This window comes from Molothrus ater, chromosome 1 (assembly GCF_012460135.2).
Source record: "Molothrus ater isolate BHLD 08-10-18 breed brown headed cowbird chromosome 1, BPBGC_Mater_1.1, whole genome shotgun sequence".
NCBI lineage: Eukaryota > Metazoa > Chordata > Aves > Passeriformes > Icteridae > Molothrus > Molothrus ater.
In genome coordinates, this window is record NC_050478.2 from 72998820 (window position 1) to 73021160 (window position 22341).

Sequence of the window (22341 nt, forward strand, 5' to 3'; positions counted from 1 at the left end):
CTCTATAGTAAATACAAAACAAGTACACCAATCACAACATCTGAGGCGATTTTTCACTGCAAAAGTGGCAGTAAAATCTCAGTCATGCTAGAAGTGTTGAATACAAGCACTAATACTTATGGAATAAAGTCTGGACAGAGGATTGTTCGCATCATGGTTTATCTCCAGTTGGCAACTAAGCACCACATGCTCGCTCACTCACTCTCCCTCCTCAGGAAAGAACCAGAAGAATAAAAGTGAGGAAATCCATGAGCTCAGATAAGCACAGTTTAATGAGGAAAGCAAAAGCCAAACAAACAAGCAAAGCACAGCAATGCAGTCATTCACAACTTGCTATGGGCAGGCATGTGGAACGTGTTCAGCCATCCCCAGGAACACAGAGCCCTATCCCAGGTATCAGTGACTTGGGAAGAAAAATGCATCACTCCAGATGCACCCTGCTTCTTCTTCCCCAGCCTTATATGCTGAGCATGATGTCCTTTGTTCTGTAATACCCCTTTGGTCAGGTGGAGTTAGCTGTCCTGGCTCTGTCCTCTACCAACTTTTTGTGCACCCGCAGTCTCCTTGTTGGAGGGGTAGGGAGAGGAGCAGAAAAGGCCTTGGCACTCTGTAAGCACTGCTCAGCAATTACAAAAACAGCTTTGTATTACCAACACTGTTTCAGCACAAATTGAAAATCTAGCTCCTTGCTAAGAAAATAATCTATCTCAGCTAAAACCAGCTTGGGTTTTTACCCAACATCTTGGTGATAAGACTGAGAACAACTTACAGGGAATCTGACCATAAAATTTTGTATCAGAAAAATGGTAGCTGTTTAAGAGCATCATATATTTTACTGAAGTACTAAGATTGTTAATGAATATACTTTAAAAAATTGCCACATACATCTCTTGTCTGCTTTTTGTTATATTAGTTTTTGTATTACATGTTTTTCTGGAAGCACAGGAACCTCCCAAGGAACCTCTCCCAGATAACTCCTAAAGAACATTGAGGCTAAAAACTACCTACCTACGCATCTCCCTGATGTGTGGCCTCAGTGCAACAATGGGATAGCACAGGTGTTTAAATAACAGGCCATATACACTTGATGAACTCTGCCTAAAGCTAGAAAAAGCAACATATAAATGAAAAATGCTCAGCTCCACCTGGTCTGCTTCAAGGATCCAGACAAGCTTACATTTTATGTAACATCTTGAACTATAAATGTGATTCAGTCAGATTATATTGTGACACTGATTACCAGAAGGCTGTTTCAAAATCCCTCCTAGACTTTCATTTTGTGCTGCTGCTGGCCAACTCTGTCATTCTATTTTCACAAGGGGAATCTGAGGGGAAAATATCTTTTGTTTCTAATACATTTTTGGATTTTCTCTTAGTTGAATTCTAGGAATGAAACTTTTATCAGACCTTTCAAATATGGACAGTTCTGCTAAGTTTAATACAATTCATAACAATAAGTGCCACAAGTCTGTCTCAGTACTTCATGAAAGCTACTCTAATGAGAGGAAGCTAAAATTAATTGGCAATGGGGGAAAAAGCAGTCAAGGCACATGTTTAGTTCTTGATGCTCTTCCATAGAACAGGAATAGCTATCTCATTCTTCTGCCATATGGGCATCCTTTTTGAAATGGGCAATCAATCCAGTACATACCGTTCAAAGGAGACTTAACAAGGGCATTTGGTACTGAGGTCACTGTGTCCTTCACACTCTGCAGCTGTTTTCCCTCACAAACTGGGCCTCTTTCATCCACAATCACTAACTAAAATGATGTGAATAATTCATCTCTTCTGCAAGAGTTCAAAAAACCCCAACCAACTAACAACAGAAATAAGTCTTCAACTGTTTTCTAAAGGTATAATAGTTTTTATTTTGTAATTAGTAGTAAATTATGATGCCAAGACCATAAAGAGGGATGTTTGACCTTTGATCATATCATTAATAACCTCACCTAAAAACATTGCATTGAGAAGTAAAGCTTTAGGTGGATTGGGAAATGCTACATCAATTTTTTTTCTCAGCTATTTGTGGGGGCAAAGAAAATGAAGAACCTCTCCTGTAGTCTTCAATATTAGAAACAGGTCCCAGAAGTTTTATTAGCAAAAAGTTATGGATGACGTAAATCTGTTTATGAAATGGAGATATTAAAAGCAAAATGATAATATACATAAACAAATTTGAAAATATTAAAGTCTAGTCATGTGCGAGTTAAGCCCAAATAAAGATTTCATATTATATTAAGAATTCAAATGCATTGTCCTGTGAGTGTTTATCATGTACATATTTGAAAATCATGCAACTTTCTCCTCCCCCTAGTCGCCCCAAAATGCTTTATGCAGTGGCTAAATTACCATCTTTGGCAACAAAATAAGCTTCCACAGCTTTCTAAAAATATATCATACACTGTCTTGTTTGTAACTCACGACAAAAACTCTGTGCACATACACTGATGGAAATTTTGTTATGCATCTGCAGCAGCCACACTGCTATGAAAAACAGATAAATGATCATAGAACCACACAGAGCTAACTAGGTTGGAAAAGATCTTTGAGATGATCAAGTTCAACCTGTGACCTAACACTACCTTATCAACTAAGCCATGGCACTGAGTTGCCATATCCAGTTCTTTGTTAAACACCTCCAGGGACAGTGACTGCACCACCTGGCTGGCAGCCATTCCAATACTCAATTACCCTTTCTGTGAAGATTTTCTTCCTAATGTCCCACCTGAGCCTCCCCTGGCGCAGTTTAGGACTGTGTCATTGTAGCCACTGTGTCACTGGCTAGCTGGAGAAGAGGCCATTTCCCACCTGGCTACCCCTCCTTTCAGGCACTTGTAGAGAATGGTAAGGTCCCCCCATAGCCTCTTTTTCTCCAGGCTAAACAGCCCCAGATCCTTCAGCCACTCCTCAGAGGACTTGTGTTCCCTTCACCAGCCTTGTTGCCCTTCATTGGACAGCATGGAATGGACACATTCCAGCATCTTAATACAATAACAAAAGTAACATTTGATGGTACAGATTTTAAATAATGCCTAGGAATCTGCAATTTTTTTTCCTCAAAGAGAGAAATGCCAACTTTGTAATTTCATACAAGGGCTGTCTATATTTCCAATAACATTACATTTGATATTAAAGGAACTAAGTGATACTTTGCACATTTCAGATAATCTCTTGACCAGTTAGTATTAAAAATACACATAAACATGATAAGGGAGGCATTAGCAGCCACTTCCAAGTTCATATGAGTTCATTTCTTACACAAATAAGAACTTAGCCCTAGGTTCATGACAATATTAAGCAACATTCCTGACTTCTGTGGGTGAGTTTAATAAGAGCTGAATTCATTAGAATGTTTTCATTTACTTGATAGCTTCCACTAGTATTTTTAGCTACAACTCTGAATACTTATGTACACATGAATGTCTGAGTGGCACATGTTGGCAAAGATCACTGATTTATCTTAAGTATCCCATAACAAGCTATCGATGTGAGATATGCACCTTTCATAATGTAGTCTAACAACCATAATTATGCATAAATCTCTCTTTTACTAGAAATAGTCTGGGAAGAGAAAGGAGTAAAGAATGATGATGTAAGTTTAGAATTCAAAGGTTTGAGAAAGAGTAGCTAACATCTTTTGAACTGCTAATGCTCCTATTAAAGACTGACATTCTACTATGTTTTGTCATAGTCATTGTCAAGATGGCTAGGATTTATTTCTTAAAAAAATGCACATCATGCATAGAGAGAGAGTTTTGTGAAGCTTTTGATTCCTGCTGGTTTCTTCTACTACAGCAGAAAATACACAAGTAAAAGAAAATACATTGGACATGATGATAGAGACACACATCAAAATATCCACTGTATTCCCTACAAGGGTATTCAAATAGGCAAATAAAACTTGATAGCTTAAATTACCCATGTTGCAAGTCATCTATCTAAATCATGAAAATTACTAATCATTCCTTCAAATTAAATATTTAAATGCTTTTCATTATTGAAAAGCCATGACATCATCTTTGGATTTCACCTAAGCAAAAGTTAAATAAAGCATTACTTGAGAAGGGAAAAAGTTATCTCTAATGCAGTGTATGTTCTGTTGTGAAATCACAGAATACTTATCCTAAAACATTCCCTGACAATTTGTCTTCGGCTTTGCTCCAAAACTGGACATGTTAAAATAAACATTTAAAATTCACACATCAGGGATATTTTGGATTTTCTGCAACTCTAGTTGCTCAGGGGCAGAGCTTTTAGCTTCTGATTCTATATCTGCAAGGACATGTTCATTACAGGTTGGAACAAGAGGAGGACATAGCCACCATGCCCATGTCAATCACAATTCAGAAATCTTTATTTTGTGCACCTAAACACGTACAGTCAAATTCAGTTGTTTACTTTCAAAAAATATTGGCTAAGAGGGAAAGGAAAGCAATGGAAATAATTCTAAATAGAGATAACAATTAAAAACAAAAAACAAAACAAAACCCAAAATCCAAAAGTCTTAATGGAGACAATTGAGGCAAAAAATGGATGATGTAGAAAGTTTAGAAACACTTAAAATTTGTATTTTTTCCCTCAATCCCTACAGCTACTTTAAAAAATAAAAACCCAACAAAGGTTAAAACAGATCACTTCCTTTCTAGTCTCTCTATAAATGCAAAAAAATTCTTAAGTAGTTTTACTGATCCCTTTAATCTACTTTCTGTTCATCTTCTCAGTTGTCTAGAGGATTCTTCTATTTTCAACAGTCATTCCTCTATCTATCCCTTCCAAGCATTCCCCACCTCTTAACAGCCAAAAAAAAAATTAAAAGGGAAAAAAATCCTACTACTTCTCCTAACTTGTTGCAAAGTTTTGTTGTTGTTTTTGTTGTTGCTGTTCTTTAGCAATAAGAACAAAATATTTATATTATTCTTGGTATGCTTTGTGGTCTAAGAATCTTCTGTGTCAATCAATATCCTACTGATTAGCACAACTGTCACATATTTCTGTTAATGTTAGTGCCATATGTGTCTGCAGAAAAACAAATTTCAGTGTTAAAAGTGTGGTTGGCAGCATAGAGACTGAAAAAGGGTAAAAAAACCTGTCCATTAATGCTATATTGTCTGACTGAATTTCATTAGTGAAAAAGGCATGCCATTTTTAATATAAAGTATGTGAAGCAGGTTAATTCATTTGAGATGGAAAATGCTATAAAAATGACAAATATTATTTCCGCTAAAAATTAGTATTATTGGAAATAGTGTAAAGCTGAAGGAATAAAACTTTGCAAAAGCCAGATTACTCCATTTATTAACAAGTTTAAATTAATATAATGTGAGAATGTAAGTAAAAGCACATTAAAAACTCAAAATATCTTGACCAAAGCTGATCTTATTCCTGGTAAAAGATGACTATTAGGCCTATAAGACAAACCTCTAAAAATAAGCATGATGTAAATGTGACAACTGTCATTTGAATTAATTCAGAATGAAGCTGATCCAAAACATAGCTCCATGCCAACTACTATCAAGGTTAACTCCATTCCAGCCAAAACCAGAAGAGAAATGTAAAAGGTTCATCTCAAAGTTTGATAGAATGACTCAGGTAGACCTTTGTCTGTTGTTAATGAGCCAAGTAATTACTTCACAGTTTAGAACTGATATCAGTTCAACAAAATTAATTTCATTTCATCTTGGTTCATCCCTGTGAACACTAACTTAAATTTTAGAACAAAAGCAGATCTAAATGCGTGTTCACATGATATTTTCACAATTTAAATAAAAGCTTGAAATTGTTGATCATGATCAAATTAGTAGTAAAACGTGGAAAAACAAAATGCTTAACATGCATGCCCTCACTTATGACCATTTTCTCTCTACTTTGAAAAAAATACTATTATTTTCAACACAACATTACATTTTTAAGATCAAAGAGGAGGAGTTTTAGGCGAAGAGCTGTTAGCCCATGTACAGCACTAAAGAAAGAGATAAAAGGCCAAGTGGTGCTGCTGTAAATTTAACACCTTGATGAAAAGTAATATTTATTTTATAACTCAAGATCATTGACATTTACTTCAGCTTCTTTTGGACCAATTGTGGCTTTTCTGCATAGATTCATACAAAAAAATCACCATAGAAAACAGTACACAATATTCTGTTGTTCAATTTGAGGGATAATATAGTCATTCTTGCATTTATTTGACAATACTGTAACTAAGATGCATTTTCTTCTTACTAACTTGTTCCCAATCTTTTGCTGGCAGACAGCCTGTATTTTCCAAGCTTTCCTATTTCTGTACAGGATGGCTTAAAAAAAATCACATTTGACCTGAAGAATACACAGTGGCTTATTCCTTCCAAAAGGCATAAGAATACCAAATTCAGAGAATAGTTACTTGACTTTCCCAGCTAAACAGGTTTCTGTTCAGGGTATTAGTCTTGTCCCTTAAGGCAGAGATAATAATCAGTCATTCAAACAACTAACCTACTTCCTCAGCTTGCTTCCTTTCCTGCTTTGTACCAGAACATCTTTGAAGTATTTTATGTAACAAATACTGTTAGATTTTTTTTCAGACCAAGCCTAAAATTTTATCAGCTGTGGTCATATGCCTTGAAGTTTAGGAGGCCTTCCAACAGTGTCCTAGTCGCTTTATCATGAACTTATGATTATCAAATCATTGTCTATGTGGGAATATTTACTTAGTGGGGAACAAAAAAAGCTGTCAATTCCAGAATGCAGTATTTATATTTTTTTTTATTAGAACCTACAAAATAGAGGTGCCACATTCATGCCCAGACACATTCATCTTTCCCTTTAGATATTTTTTAAAATTATTTAAAATATTATCGTAGCTTGTGATCCTTAATCACCTGTCTCTTGTGCCAAAAGTACATATTTGGGGGTTTTAAATACAAGCATATGACATTTAGGAAGATAGATTGAAACAATATCAGATCTTCTGTAAGGTTTGTCTCCCAAGGCTTGTTCAATATCTAATAATTCCTTAATGCAGAAACTGAGCAGTCAGTACAGAACAGCAAAAATTTGTCTGTCTTTCTAAAATACTAAATAGGTTTAAATATGTGAATTTATTTCAACTCTCTTCTGATTAACCAATTATTTATCAAAATATTTAGAACTATGTAGTTTGCTTTGTTACATCCTTGCATGCAAAGAAGTATCCCACAGTGACTACCTATATTCCTTAATGACTACAATAAAATTAAAATAGTTCACTGGAATTGATTAATAGAAGAAATCTAGTGCATCGTTATAATTCCTATAATATTTCTACAGCAGTAAATTATGTTCTCAGCTATCTAACTATATATCCAAAGTAATTTAGGTAACCATATACAACTACACTATGGACCAACATCTTTGTCAGTGTGTTTAAATATGTTCCAATACAGGAATAAGAGATAAGAAGCCATTTCTTCTAAGCACAAAACTTTTATAAACCAATAAAATCCCTCCAGATCCTGCTGTTTTACCCAAAGATTTTTCTTTAATTATGCTAGCCCCAGTAGAGTCCCAGATTTGCAGATAACTAGCTCAATTAATATGAACTATTAGCAATTTCTTAGAGGGAAAAGGGAGAGGGGAATAATCAGTATTTAGAACCCTCATATTGTTTCATAAACAGAAAACAACCTACTAAAGGTGTTTCATTACAACCACCCTCTTAATTACTTTAATTAAAAAAAAAGTTGAACAGTAGTGGTTCAGATTGAACCATTAAAAAACCTGAACAGCTTGGCTTTTACCAAATTATCTACCCTGTTACATGATGCTTTAGCTGACACTTTACATCTTGCCAAGCATCCTCCGTGAGATTTCCCCAAAGGATTGAAGCCTTAAAGGATTCTGTGACAGCAAAAGCAATCAGTAGTGAATCACAGTTGGGTTGGCACCTTCCAACACCCTGGAAGTGTGACAAGTCCATAAGTTCCCCCATGTTGCCTTGGAAAGCTGCCAGTGACATGATTGCTACTTATTGTCAGGAGATTCATAATGAAGCTCCAATCTTTCCGCAAGTTTAGAGAGCCAACAGGGAGTCAGAAATCACTCCACAAGATCTTTCAGAACCTCAATAATATTGTTTTGACTGACCTAATTAAGCCGTCATACAGCAATACTGTTGATACGGCTGATGCAGAAATATTGTGTCACAACACCAACATTTTTTATAGCACCTTCCTTAAAAAAAAAGGGATAGTGTTTTAATATAGGAAGAGAAACAGCCATTAAAGGAATCCATGGCTTCCTCTGAAAAGCTCAACATGAAAACAAATCAACATATGTGTACTTGCTTTGCTTCAGTATTATAGCCAGTAAATATATTTTATTCTAACTTGGCAGTTACACAAATTCTCTTGGCTATAAAACACTTCTCCATCTGAGACAGATGCTGATACCTGAACTATAGTAATTCCCTAGGGTCTCAACTTTTTCAAATGTCCCACTTTTCATTTAGTATTTTTGAGCAAGAAATAAAATAAATTCAATCTAAAGGTAAAAGTTTCAAGGTCCTAAAGGAACTACAACAGATAACTCATTTTGGGTTAAGGTACCAAATGACTGAGAGTCAGTAAAGAACATAAAAGTGAAATAGAAGATATTGCAAACTTTTTATTTTTTTTGTGTGTGAACTAAATATTTGAACTTATTAATAGAAACTTTAAGTATTGTTTTATCAGATATCTTAGAGAAATTCTTTAATATTTGAAGTCAGAGTTCAAATGAGTCTTTTAACAAAATGAAAACAAAGAAAAAATGCTTGAACAGTTTTTTTCGTGGTGTTTTTCTCTTTTTTTTTTAACTGCCAATATATAACACTTCAGTCTGCTTTTTTTAGCTTCTACTTCAGATTCAATCCAATGCAGCAGTCTTTACTTATTAAAATACTGACACTCTATACAATAATAGGTCCAAAAGATGTAGACCACATCTTATATTTTTTTCTTTTAGATTAACTTGATTGTAGAACTAGTATAGTTTGGGCATTTTTATGCAGATTGACTACAGACTTTCCCTTTGTGTTTTGCTGTATTTGGTGTCATATCAAAAAGGTTGTAACCTGTTTTCCCCTAGAACATGCTTTGAAACATTTTAACACTGTGCTGCAAATCCTTAAATACATTTGTGTCTTCAGTAAACCAAAACTGAAACTGCAAGACTTACAGACTTTCATTTTCTTGTGATACAATTTTTATAGAATGCCAATTTGCACTTGTTTCCCTGTGCAAACCATAGAAATAGTAAATTATTGTATTATCTCAAGGATTTAAAATATTTGAGGTATGTTGAAGAAAAAATATGACCTATGACTGCATTTGATAGATTATGCCTAACTTTAGCAAATTTTAATAAAAAGCTCTGTCAATTAAAAAAAAAATCTCTATAAAAACACTTGATATCAGTGGTTTCTGTTTGAATTTTTGTAAGAATAGAAGGAGACACCGGAAAAAAAACTAAATAAATCTCTAAAAATCCTTGTAATTTTACTGTTCATCTAACAGATTCAATGCTGTTTCTTGAGCACATCAAGGAAAAATTTGATATCACTGGAATTGAGTTGTCATTCTGACTAAACCTTATTTCCCTTATCTTCTTATGCCCAAATCAGTGAACAACACAATACTAAATCTTCTTTGACAATGTTCAGTTAGTGATAACTTATTACTGCAAATCACTTGCAACAGTAAAAGCAGGATCACCAAATCTGAATTCTGAAAATGTATTTAAGAATAAGTTAAGCTGTTCTAATTGGGAAATATAATAAATTGCCCAAATATATGCTTTGATATGTGTTTCATATCAATTTACTCTTTAAAAATAATAATAAAAAAGTATGGTACACTTGTACATTAGCATCTTTTTTTGGGGCCCATCTAAGCTTCTGTTAACTTCTTATACTTTTATATAGCTATCACAAGGTCTAAAAGTAGAAATACCTTTTCTATTCCATAGTAAAATGATTTCTTTCTCTAGATACATTATTTAAGACAATAGAGTGAATGAATCACAGAGTCATAACCACCTGTTTGGGTTTCTTTTTTTACTTTTAGTCATGGACACCTGAATATCATGACAGTTACTATGACAATTTTTATCCTCTTGCATATGAAATAATTCTTACACCTGGGCCTGACTACTACATGGGATAGCTTTATCTTTTCATTTTAACAAAGGGGCAACAGGACTGTAAATTAGAAATTGGCAGCAAATCATGTTTAACTGGTCATATGAATAAATCATTCCTGTTCCACAGAGGATAGAACCCAGACAAGAAATCTTTGCTCATTCATAAGAGAATGGAGGTGGTCACCAGAGGAAAAGTTCATGGATGGTGACATGTGAACATCAAAATAATAAGTCTTATGGATCTGTTTCGTATTTGGAAAAAAAATTGTCCCTATTTTCAAAGTTCAGTAATTCTGAGTTTTACTGATATTTACAAAAAAGGTAATTGTTTAACAAGGCTGAGCTCCTGGGTGTCAAACTGAACTGAGCTTTAAAAGAGGTAAAATCTGGAATTCATGGTCTGTGCCACAGTATCGCAATATTGAATCTTACTGTTATTAGTGTCTGAATTGACCTTTGCCTAATACTCAGAAATGAAGTGCCAACTTCATTCAAAGTTGGGAACAATATTCCTTTTTATCTTCTTTTGGAAATAAAACACCCATCTCCTTATGGAGAGTTAATAGTTTAGATTTTGCATGCTTTATAATATATTTCTAAAGCAAGGAGATTTTTCTAGCTTATATCACTTCACAATGTTGGCTTGACTGCATTTGGGAAAAAAACGTGCTTAGATTTAGAGTCAAACTGCTTTTCAGGGACCAACCAAACATAGATAATCTTGTGGTGTATATCTCATTGTCAAAAAAGTAGGAGAGTTAACAGTCCAGAATGAGTTGAAAAAATAAATTTCCCCAGATATTCACAGATATATATATATATATATTTTAATGTCAGTGATAATATTTGTGGAATTGCTTGCAATCATGTTTTATATTTAACCAAACCTGCTAATAAATATTAGATTTTCTGTAGCTTTCCAAACTATTAAAATACAAGAAAGATGTCACAATTATATGCTTTTAAGTATATATAAAAGGTTAGCCTAAGAAAATGAATAAAAACTTATAATTAACTTTTCACAAGTACTTTTTCCATGTATTTTATGTGTCCTATATATCAATACACATGACAGATCCAGGAAGGAATATTGCAGCTCTTCACTGTAAAGTTAGAACTTATAAGTTGAGCTAGGTGAAGAGTTAAGATAAATCCAAAGAAGCAGAAGTTTTAAGCATCATATAATTTTATTTTGATTAACAGAATTCAGCCTGAAACCAACTGTAGGATCAGGGCACTCAACTTCGGTAATTTTCAAAAGGGCTTTTACATCTTGCCCTCTGCTTACTATTTTAAACACTCTTGTGCTATTCTTTGGCAAAATGAAGACAAAAGTTCATTAATATGCCTGTGTGTTTAATATAAATACTTCACATAAGCATGTATCTAAATTTATCAGAGGCTAAATACTAATGGGGTACCAATAGTTTTCCAGTACAAGTTGTCCTGCCCTTTCCTATTAAGCTTCTGGTAATAAAAATAGGAGAATAGGTTTGACAGATATTAATAAACACATCAACATATCAGAGTCACTGCAATGATGTTTTTGACTAAATTATCCACTATAAATGTACCTGGATCTTGTAAACAATTCAGAGAGAGAGAAGGATGTACTTTTAAGCTTAACATGTGTTCACAATGCCTTTCTACTAGTTTTATCAGTAACTGTTTTTGAAAATGTCAAGAAACATTATTCTTGTTTTATTTTATTGAATTGAAAAGTGTTAATTTAGTGAGACAAGTAAACATAAAGTCAAAAAGTCATTTGAATATATATGATTTCTAATAAACAGAAATATGTTCAACAAGAATTACTTTGCAATTGGCTGATTTTGTAGTCTTTCTTTACTTTTTCCCATATTAAAAATAAAATAATGTATGAAAATTCATTTAGTGTATTCATTAGTTCACAAAAGTAAAATCTTATTGTATCACTCTGGCAATTACAAATGTGAGGTAGGAAAATTTTTTAAAATATAATAAATAATGTATGTGCATTTCTATACACTTGAGATTAGGCCAAAATACCACAAGATGGCAGATGAAGGCAGCTAAAGTGGTAACATGCAGAAAAGGCAAGTTTGTGGGAAAAAAAATGGTTTTGAAGTTTCCTTAACTTTTTATTATAGAAAAGAAGTTTCAGAAGATGACTTACAGAAATCAGATATTCACATTCTCCTCTTACTGTTCTTGACTAATATTTAGACCCTAGAACTACAGCCCCTCGGATTCAACATTTAGATTTAGACACAGTATTTAATGAAACATACTCTTTGGAATCAGGAAGTTTTCTCCATTTATCCTCCTAGCTGTAATTCCAGAAAAGATGATGAGCTCTATGTCACCATCAAGCCTTGTAATGCACTGGGCACAGATTATGAAAAGTTGGTATCTTCCATATTTGATGAGAATTTGAAACTCTACCTCACCTTCCACAGAAGCCTGCTCAACAACTGGGTAATGATTATATGAAAACAATGAAGTTTCTCTGATTTCCACCGATGAACTTGTTTCAACCTGCATAAAAGTACTTATGAAACCAGAGTATGAGTGTGATAGCTTGTGGTCTCCCCAAGTGTATCAAGTGCATAAAAAGTGAGAATAGATAGACAAGAGGTTCTACTTGTTGATTTAATAATTATTTCAGCTTAATAATTCACTTCAGCTCCACTACAATTTGCAGCTCTGAAATCCTACATCTTGGGTCAGTGTTTGAAAAATATTTTGTGCAAGCACACAAAATATTCCATAGATTAATATCCAGTTTTTAAGCCTCACTGGGTTGCTTGTCTGCTGTGGCATGGAAGAAATTCTGAGCAGGGATCAAATTAGAAATTAGGTTCAAGTGAAGACATTTTGCACAAAATCATAGCAGTCTCAATATTTTAAGAACATTCAACAGAATATAATATCTGAGGTGGCAGTTTTCAGGACTCCTTATTGTGGGTGTAGTCTTATGTGATTTAACAGAAGTCACAAACAGATCCTTCAGCTTTCAAGTGCAGGCTTGACCTGGAAGTAAATTCATTGTTTCTCCTCAATCTTTTCTGCATGACACTTGGTGACCACCTCAATATCTTACTGGATCTATTTTCAGGATCCTTCATGTATAAAAGTAACATTCTGTAGCATCTTAACCATTTAATCTGAACATTTAAGAAAGCCCAAAGGACATAGTTTACTTAAGAGGCAGTACCCAGAGGGTAATCTATTCTGTTCAGAAACTCATGCCTGCAATTTCTAGAAGTAAAAAGAATAGAACTGAAAATTGAATGAGAAGGGTAAAAACTGAATCCTGTCTCTGAAAATCATATCACAGCTGGCAACTCACAGTCATTCATTGCCTAAACCTGTGGTGGACACACACATACGCATGAGTTTTTTGCCATAGGCACTGTAACCTAGGTATCTTCATGGGGTTTTCTGCCATTTCACTAATCATCCATGGAGAATTTATAGCTTTCATTAGACAACTGTTCACCTAAACTGGGAAAAAAAAAGAAAAAAGCTTCTGTAAATTAAAGGACTGAAACACTGCAATAAACCCTTAAAATTAACATGAATATCAGTAAAACTTACACAAAATCTCTTGCTTCAGGGATGCTTCAGGGGCAAGGAGGTCTCCTATTTTCTCTATGGATAGCCATATGTTTACATAATCAGTAGTTCTTTGCAGACAGTTATCAAACACTACTTTGACAAAGCTAACGCTGCCATTTGTGGTGGTGAGTCAACTCAAAAGCCAGAAGAGTAGACCAGCTGTCTCAGCTGTAAAGCATATGTAGCTGATAAGTTTTGTAGGTCAAAAGGGAGATATCTGGGAAAGAGTTTACCTGCATTCAATTTATTTTAGAGTGACAGGCAGGCAGATGAGTCCAGTTTAGTCATCACAGGATATATGCTATCCCATCTTTTTCAGTCAAATAGATGCTGTGGAAAATAAATGCATGCAGATTGAGTAATATGAAAGATGAGAATAAACTTGATCTGAATGCATAACATTAACAACATTCACAAAAATGTAAGTGGGTAGCTGAGATTAAGCATAACAGGGTTACTGCCATCAAACTGTTTTCAGTCATTTAGCAATTACTGAGAATTGATCTGCAGGATCTCAGCAGGATCTGAGTATGTAATCCATCATCAATAACATGTGCAGGGTAAGCATGATGAAATATTAAAGCTTATGCAACATAAGGTTGTTTCCTTATTGGCTGGCAAATATGATGCCATTCAGTGTGCAGAAGGGTAGGGATAAAGAACCACAGCTTAAGATCTATGCTCTAAGCTGATTAAAGAAAATTCTGGGATGAGCTGATTATTACCTAACGTAATGGCTGAATGCAGGAACACGACAGATCAAACCTGTTCTGATTTGAGCATTAATTTAGAGTAATATGAATGGCTTCTGGAAACGCAACATCAAAACCAGCCTCTTATCCAACTCTTTGCAACTAATGGGTGAGAATGGCAGGTTTGGTGTCTGTAGAAGAAAAACAGTGGTAGGACACTGCTTGCTTGTTACACAAGATGACTACTGGGAAAGACATACAAAATGAGCAACTACACATGGCCTAAATTCCTTTTTGCCCCGATACAAGTCACTGCATAAACATAAACATAAATGTTAAAGTGGGAGCACAACAATATGGTAATGCAAACCATATTTTTTCACTTAGGAAAAGCTTTCATGCACAAACTCAGAAATTTTAGTTAAACTTCAAATTTCTGCAGTCTCCCTCCACCATCATACCCCTATAGAAAGATCCTCCAAGTTCTCTCCTACTGACAGGGAAGGAAAACCTGTCAACAACTTGGGTTTGAGAGCCAGAATTAATTTTTCTTTTTACTTCTAGCAGATGCCATGATTTTATATTTTATTAAATATTGATTTATTTTTAAAATAATTTTAAATTTATTTTTAAAACTTTTATAGCATCCTAAAGACAAAAATGCAACTATACTGAAATAAATACAAGCAAGACTCCAGGAGCAGATGATGCTGAACAAAAGAAAGCATTGTCAACTGAACACAATGGAGACAATAGAGGAAAAAATTGATCAAAACCATTACTTTGCCTTGCAGCTTTGTTTTCTTCTGTTATTTGCATTAATAATTTAATACTGAAAGAAGATTCATTTCCTCTACATCTCTAGATTAATTTAAATGTAGAAGAAAGAGTTTCTTTTACTTTTCAACATCTAGAATGAAGAGAAAGCATCTGATTTTGCAGTTGTTTCAAGTAATTTTAAATGCAGTGGACTGTGTCCTATTTAAAAAAAAATCCTGTAAAGAGAGATTTCCCTTATTTTCTGCAATAGTCCCAAAATCTTAGAGCAAATAAACAGAAACGAAGGCAAAATAAAAGCTTTTACCATCAAAAGACTCCTATCCGAAGACATACAGAAAATAGTTATTGATACTGCCATTAATGGCTAAAGTATTTTAGTAACTTCATCACAAAAACAGACGAACTTTGAAGGATATCTTATAAACTGATAAATTAGTGCCCAAAATTCTAAGGAATTTTCAGTAAGAACTGAATTTTTTACTCCTGTTTCCAAAGCCAAAAAAGTATTTGTTTAAAAATTATCTTCTCCTAGCATAGCCAATGTACAAGTATACTACCTAAAAAGTATATTTAGGAAGTCTTAAATGTCTGTTAAAGGATGGAACACCAAGCCTTCACTCATTAAGCACTTCATTTTCTATAATTACATGACGTGCAAATGCTTCAAGTACTGACAGTAAGGCAAATCTTAGGATGAGTAAAATGTTAAAAGTTTGTATATGAATTAAAAATAAAGTAATATAGCAACAGATTGGAGAGCAGTGGATGCAAAAGGCAAAAAAAAAAAAAGAAAATGCAAAGGAGTGGGAGAAGAATTTAAATTTTTTTTTTCCTTTAAAAATGACAAGAATTCACATCCTGAGGCTTTTCATCCTAAGCTCAGACAAAATGGGGTGGGAGAGGAAGAAAAAGACATTAAGAAAGAAGAGTGAGGAAAAGGTACTATCAATCCAATAATGTTGAAAGAAATAAACACAAATGAAAAATAAGTTGAAATGTCAGATTTTGTCAAGAAGTCTTATTTGTCATAACCTGAATTTTCAATGTATTCATTGAATTCAATGTATTCACTCAGTGTTTGAAGCTGATATCAAAAAAAAATAAGTCTACAGAAAACCTTTTCTCAATCACTTTTGTCTCCAGAAAATTTTGAATAAAAAGGAATATAGTCACAACAGCTATATAACGATGTGAAATACAGCACACAACCTGCTTTTTCTCCCCCATGTAATGCTAATGAGTTCATTAAAAAAGCATAATTGCTCCTATAAAGTTTTAGGAGAGGAAAATTTATTGCTTGTAGCACTTAAATGATGACAACAGATGTATTTCTCATTATGAATGCAGTTATAGGAACAATCATACTGCTATTGTTGAATAGCTTTTCTGAATGACTCTAACTGTAACATATCCCTTCATTTCATGTATTTCTATGTCTTGGACAAAATGTCATTCATTGAACCAAATTTCCACATAGAATTTTATCCCTCACTAAAAAAGAAGAAATTGAGGACATGAGGAGCAGCAAAAGGAGCTTCTACCACTACACCAGTGTTCAAAGGCTGAACAAGGAAAGCGTGGGTCTGTAGCTAAATGTAGCAGGTGATTTCAGGACAGTGGAGACAAGGAGGAATATTATAACCTGGATGTGTGGACAACATGATCAATAAAAATGTAGTTGGGACGATCAGGTTCAGAAGATAGTGGTTAATGGCTTGTACTGCACCCAGAGATCAGCAAGAAGTGGAGTGCCACAGAGATCTGACCTGGCAAGAGGCTATGGGTGCACTGTTGGCACATTTTCAACTGATATGTATGTGGAGGAAGAGGAATGTGCTTAAAAAAGGAGTATTGCACAGAGTGACCAAGACAGGGTGGAAGAAAAAGCCAATAGGTCATTCCATTCTGCAAGGATGAAATATACCCATGGAAGGAATGAGAAATAAGGTGATAGTAGACTGAAGCTGGTTGGGCTGCTCAGTGTATTTACAGGACAGTGAGAGACCCTGGAGGTGGTGATTTCAGGATGTCAGGACCTAAAATCTCTGATGCCTTGGCACAGTCACTAACACTCCTCTGGTGTCACAGATAACCTGTGAAGACATCCTTTTGATCAAGGAGGTATATACCTGCCAGAATGGAGGGAGAACAGTGCAAGATTAGCTGTATGGCCTATGATAACACACCTGAAACTGTCTGGTCTGGAGCTGAAACTGTTGGGCATCATCTACCAAACTTTACAGCAGCAGGCATCTGCTGAACCCTTATTCCATACTGGGGATGTACTGATTAGAGGATCAGCACCAAAGTAAAATAAAACATGCTAGGTAATCTGTAGTTTCTTCAGTGGTGGATTTATTATTTAATACTACAAAATTAAGAAGGCCCACACAAGAAACATAGGCCTTGGGCATGTACTAACGAGATGGACAGGTACACATGTTGGTTGTAGTTGCAGACCAGGTCATTGTATCAATCAGTGCCCAACAGGTTGACAATATGAGGAAGGCTAGACTCCCTGGGTTACTGAAACGTCAACAGGCAATGAACTGAATTCTGATAGTAAATGAAGTTTGCTTACTAACAGAACCTGTAAAACAAAACCAAGATGACAAGATACTGCTTGGAATCCCTCCAGATGGGGAGCTGACACCTGCAAAAGGCCTAAACACTCTGATTTGTAGAAGCAATGACACTGAAAATATCCTTTAAAGATGCTCAGGAGCATCAGTTGCCCTGACCACATCTGTACTGACTTCTGAACATTGGTTCATACAGTATGAAAATGGCTCAAAGATTGGATTGTGGTAATAGGCAGCAGAACCATTAAAATAATATAATGACTTCTCAGAAGAGATCTACTTTAATAAGCAATTTAATGCATGTATCACAAACACAAAGGAACTCAAGAAGAGAGACACACTGATAAGGCTGATAAGTTAGTCTGACTTAGGATGGCAGCATAAAGGAAAGCTATTTTTAGCCAAATGGGCCCAGGAGACTGTTGGGCATTCTGGCTTTTTACTGAGGCAGAAAATGTAACTATAACTTTTTTCAGAAAGCACAGCACAAGCAGTCAGACAGTGCAATACCCATGGAATGATACAAGACATTCAGAAGCCAGGAGCTGAGGGTGATAATACAGCCAGCAGGGCAGGGCCCCATCCCGTGGTACCTGGACAAGGCAGGCAGTGCAGAAACAGAGGTGGCAGCTAGGTTCAATCAAGAGCCTTGATGGCCACTCAATTTCATAGCAATGTGGTCAGAAGTCAGTCTGAGGAGCACATTCAGGACCAGGTCTGGTGAGGACAGCTGGGATCACACACAGCAAAGTGATCACTCAACAAGTCTGTGTAATGACACAGGTCTGAAGCCAACTTGGGAAGCCAGTCCACAGGTCAGGGTCACAGTAGCATCTCTGGCTGGCATTAAATATGGTTGTGGCTGAGATGGAAACAAATCCATCCTCTGAGCTTAAAAGGGACAAATCCACCCCAGCTGAGCTTAAAAGGGACTCTGGCCCAAAGGCAAGGTGTGTGGCTAGGAGGCCTCAGGTAAGGCTGGTCAGGACTTTAAGGTCCATTAGCACCCCAGGGCCCTGACAGAGAGGGAAAGAAGTGCCTCATAATTGCTTTCAATTCCACCTTTTGCAGGGGCAATTTTTAAAATGTTGAATGACTCCTTGTTGATGGATGTGTATGATGTGAGTGCCTGTAACTTGGTTCCCAGGCTGAGGCTGGTGAACACTCTGCCACTTTATCTGAGAAGATGTGCACAGGGTTGCAGTGAGAGATCACTGAGATCCTGAAAGAAGAACAGGATTTATAATGCATGTGTATTAATATGATGATGATATGAAAAGTAAAGTTTATAAAGGATGTATGTTCAAAGACATCTTAAATATGTTTTTCTTGAGGGAATGTGCTGGGCATGACTGGGAGCACATATCAGCAGGTCCGGGAGCTGCCCTTTGCCAGTCACAACCCATTCCAGCTGCCTCTGGCACTGCTGTGACCAGACCAATGCCAACCAAACCTGTGATATATGGCATCTCTGTACAGGCATGTTTGAGAGAGAGCAGCATTTGGGGGTGGGGAAGGTACAGGAGATGTGGAAGGGAGAACAGAATGCATGAAAGAGGACATTGTTGAGGACATGGCTGGAGACGCACTTGTGGAAGAAGGCATTCCATGACAAAGGAGATGCAGCCCACAGGTGACCCACACCAGGCCTGCAGGTGGCTTTTGGAATGGCCAGGACATGGAGAAGGACTACAGACCATGCCAGAGCAGAGGGAAATGAAGCAGCAACAAGGAGTGGAGGAGCAAAACAAGATATCTGGAAGTGGCAGACAGGTATTACAGACTGTCACTGGGCTGAAGGCACTGGGAAAGAATGACTGGTGAAACAAGGGAAACTGAGACTAGGAAGTTAGGAGTAGAGGTATTCAAATGAGCATTGGGAAGGAGGAGGAAATTTTATAATATGGGGTTTTTTTCTCTTCTGAGTTGGTAGGACCACGCTTGAAACCTTTTGCAATAGCTCTGCTTGACGACATTTAGGCTGCTCTTTGTCTTAAGAAGGAAGTGCATATTAAGTTCACTGCTTTCTTCTTCCTATATCAAAGGGAGAAGCTATTTCCAGCTATTAGGTAAGACATTAAAAAGTTTTAAGCAGCTCACTAAGATTTTTTTTACAGTCTTATCAAGTGCATAAGCATCCACATCAAAATTGGTGTTCATAGGCTGAATAAAATCTTCATTTACTATATGCTGAGTGAGGTCAGTGAAAGGATTGTCATACCTACAACAAACAAACATAAATTTACCCAACAGTTTATCTGCAAACATTAAAAAATATCACAGATATTTATGAGCCTCTTTAGCCAGTAATGTGTGACAAAGTGGTGAGAAGCCTTATGTGGAATGCATCACAGGAAGGTAAAATCAGGAGCTAGAATGATTCAGATAATTTATAAAAATGCTGCATGAAAAACATAAATGGAATTTCATTTCAAAGAACATCATCTTATTCCTGTTCTCCATAATAAGGTATAAAAATGATAAAAAGAACCCTAAAAGCTGTAAATTATGTAAATAGTACTGCCATTTTCCTTCACTGACATTTTTTTGAATCAGCTTGTAATTAGATTTGCCACTTTCACATCTTAAGTCCTAGCTACCACATATTTCATCTGGCTTGTTTACAAAAAGTCCCAAACAACTCAGATCAATCCTTTTGAAAGAACTATGCTCCAAGCCCTATCTTTACTCATCCTGGTTATGTTTTCTTTAATGAAGAGCAGAAACAAAAGCCATGATACTATTCTTCAAAATATTATGCTAAGTTTAATTAATAAAATTGTTATTTATATTTTACATATAATAATCATACAGAAAAATAAAAAACTATAGTTTCAAATCTACAGAATTTTGTGGACAAGCTGATATATGAAATAGCCTTCAATATAAATTCATGTAACAACATTAGATTTGAAAAAGTTTTCTATACACCCATTATCTGTTGGTTTTGCCTTAAAAAAAGGAAACAGAACTAACCAATCAAAAAAAATATGCAAACCAAAAAACCGAAACCCAGAAAAACACAAACCAACCAAAAAAAACCACCAAAACAATGAAATATTAATGGTTTATAATCCCATGTGTGTGTGCTGCAATTCAATATAAACTTATTGAAAGGAAGGGATAAACTTCTTTGATGCACTATATAAAGATAATTATATGCCTCACCTTTTATGAAAATTCATCCAGCTATAACCTTTTTTTAGCAAGGAAGCCTGGAGAATCTGAATACAGACCACCAGTATACCTCTTACAAACCATGGTTTTCAATGTTTTTATAATTATTTTTGAAAAATGCCATTAGAAAAAGTCCCCAAATGCACAGTTTTATTTGATTGTTATCTTCTCAGCTGTCAGCAGTCTAGGAAATACACACTTTAGGCAGTCACAAAGCCTTTTTTCCTCCCTGTAACATTATTCTTACATTCACAGCTGTCAAATTCTAACCATGTCTTATCCTTTCTCCCCTCTTACAAAGGACCATCTTCTAATCAACATTACTTCTAATGAATATTGGCCTGTCTCAAAGAAAATGGTTTACAGTGATGAATGCTGTAAAATCTCCAAAGTGTTAAGTGCCAGTATATTAGAAAATTTGTTTTGTTTATCTCTAATGTGAACCTTCCTTGATAGTTTTAATTTCACTAGTCCTTGTACATGGGTATGGATGACCTCTTTTATGTTCTTTCTCTGCCTGCGGCTGGCAGTTTTAGATGCCTCCAAAAACTAAATTAAGCTACCAATTCTTAATGTTGCCCTCCTTTCCTCTCTCATCCTCCATGCCTGGGTTTCTCTATCTAGTCCCATTTGATTTCATATTTTTCAATGATGCCATATTTTCAAGAATAATTTTTATTCTCTTTGATCTCCCTTTATTCATACCTTCCCCAAAGTCCAGCACCTAAAACAAGTCAGTATACCATCCAAGGCTTTAAAATTTCTTAGCAGTGTGGAAGAACAACTTCACATATCCTGCCAAATTTTGCAAAATAATTCCAAACAGATTTTTCACAAACTCACAATTCCAATGCATGCAACCTGCAGTACTACCTCCAAGCATTCTGTATGTCCATTCCTTTAAAATTGCTTAAAAAGAGAGATGTAAACTTAGTCAAATTAATTCCAGGATTTGTTTAAATAAGAAAAAAAATATTAAAAATATTTAAATTTTAAAAATACGTCATTACGAAATGAGAGTGAGTCAAGGTTCTTACAAGCATATTTGTATTATTCTGTCAACCAAATTTCTTCTCACAAACAAAAAACTCAGCCTATTTTCCTCAGACTTTTAAGAATAAAAAGTTTACATGAGAAAAGACAAAGTATGATATGTTTCAGTGTATAGACATGCAGATTTTTCAGGCTGTAAACAGTTAAACAGGCTATGATGAAGATCTTATTACAAATTAACAAAGAGCCTCTTATGCATCAGATTTCTTTCCAAACTGCAGCTTCACAGAGTTGCTTGACATTTCTTTTAACTCTGCATTATACTGTCTGTCATTGTTAAATTTCAAAACCAGTGTTTTTTCCTCCCTTTCTGAATCTCAGTTTTG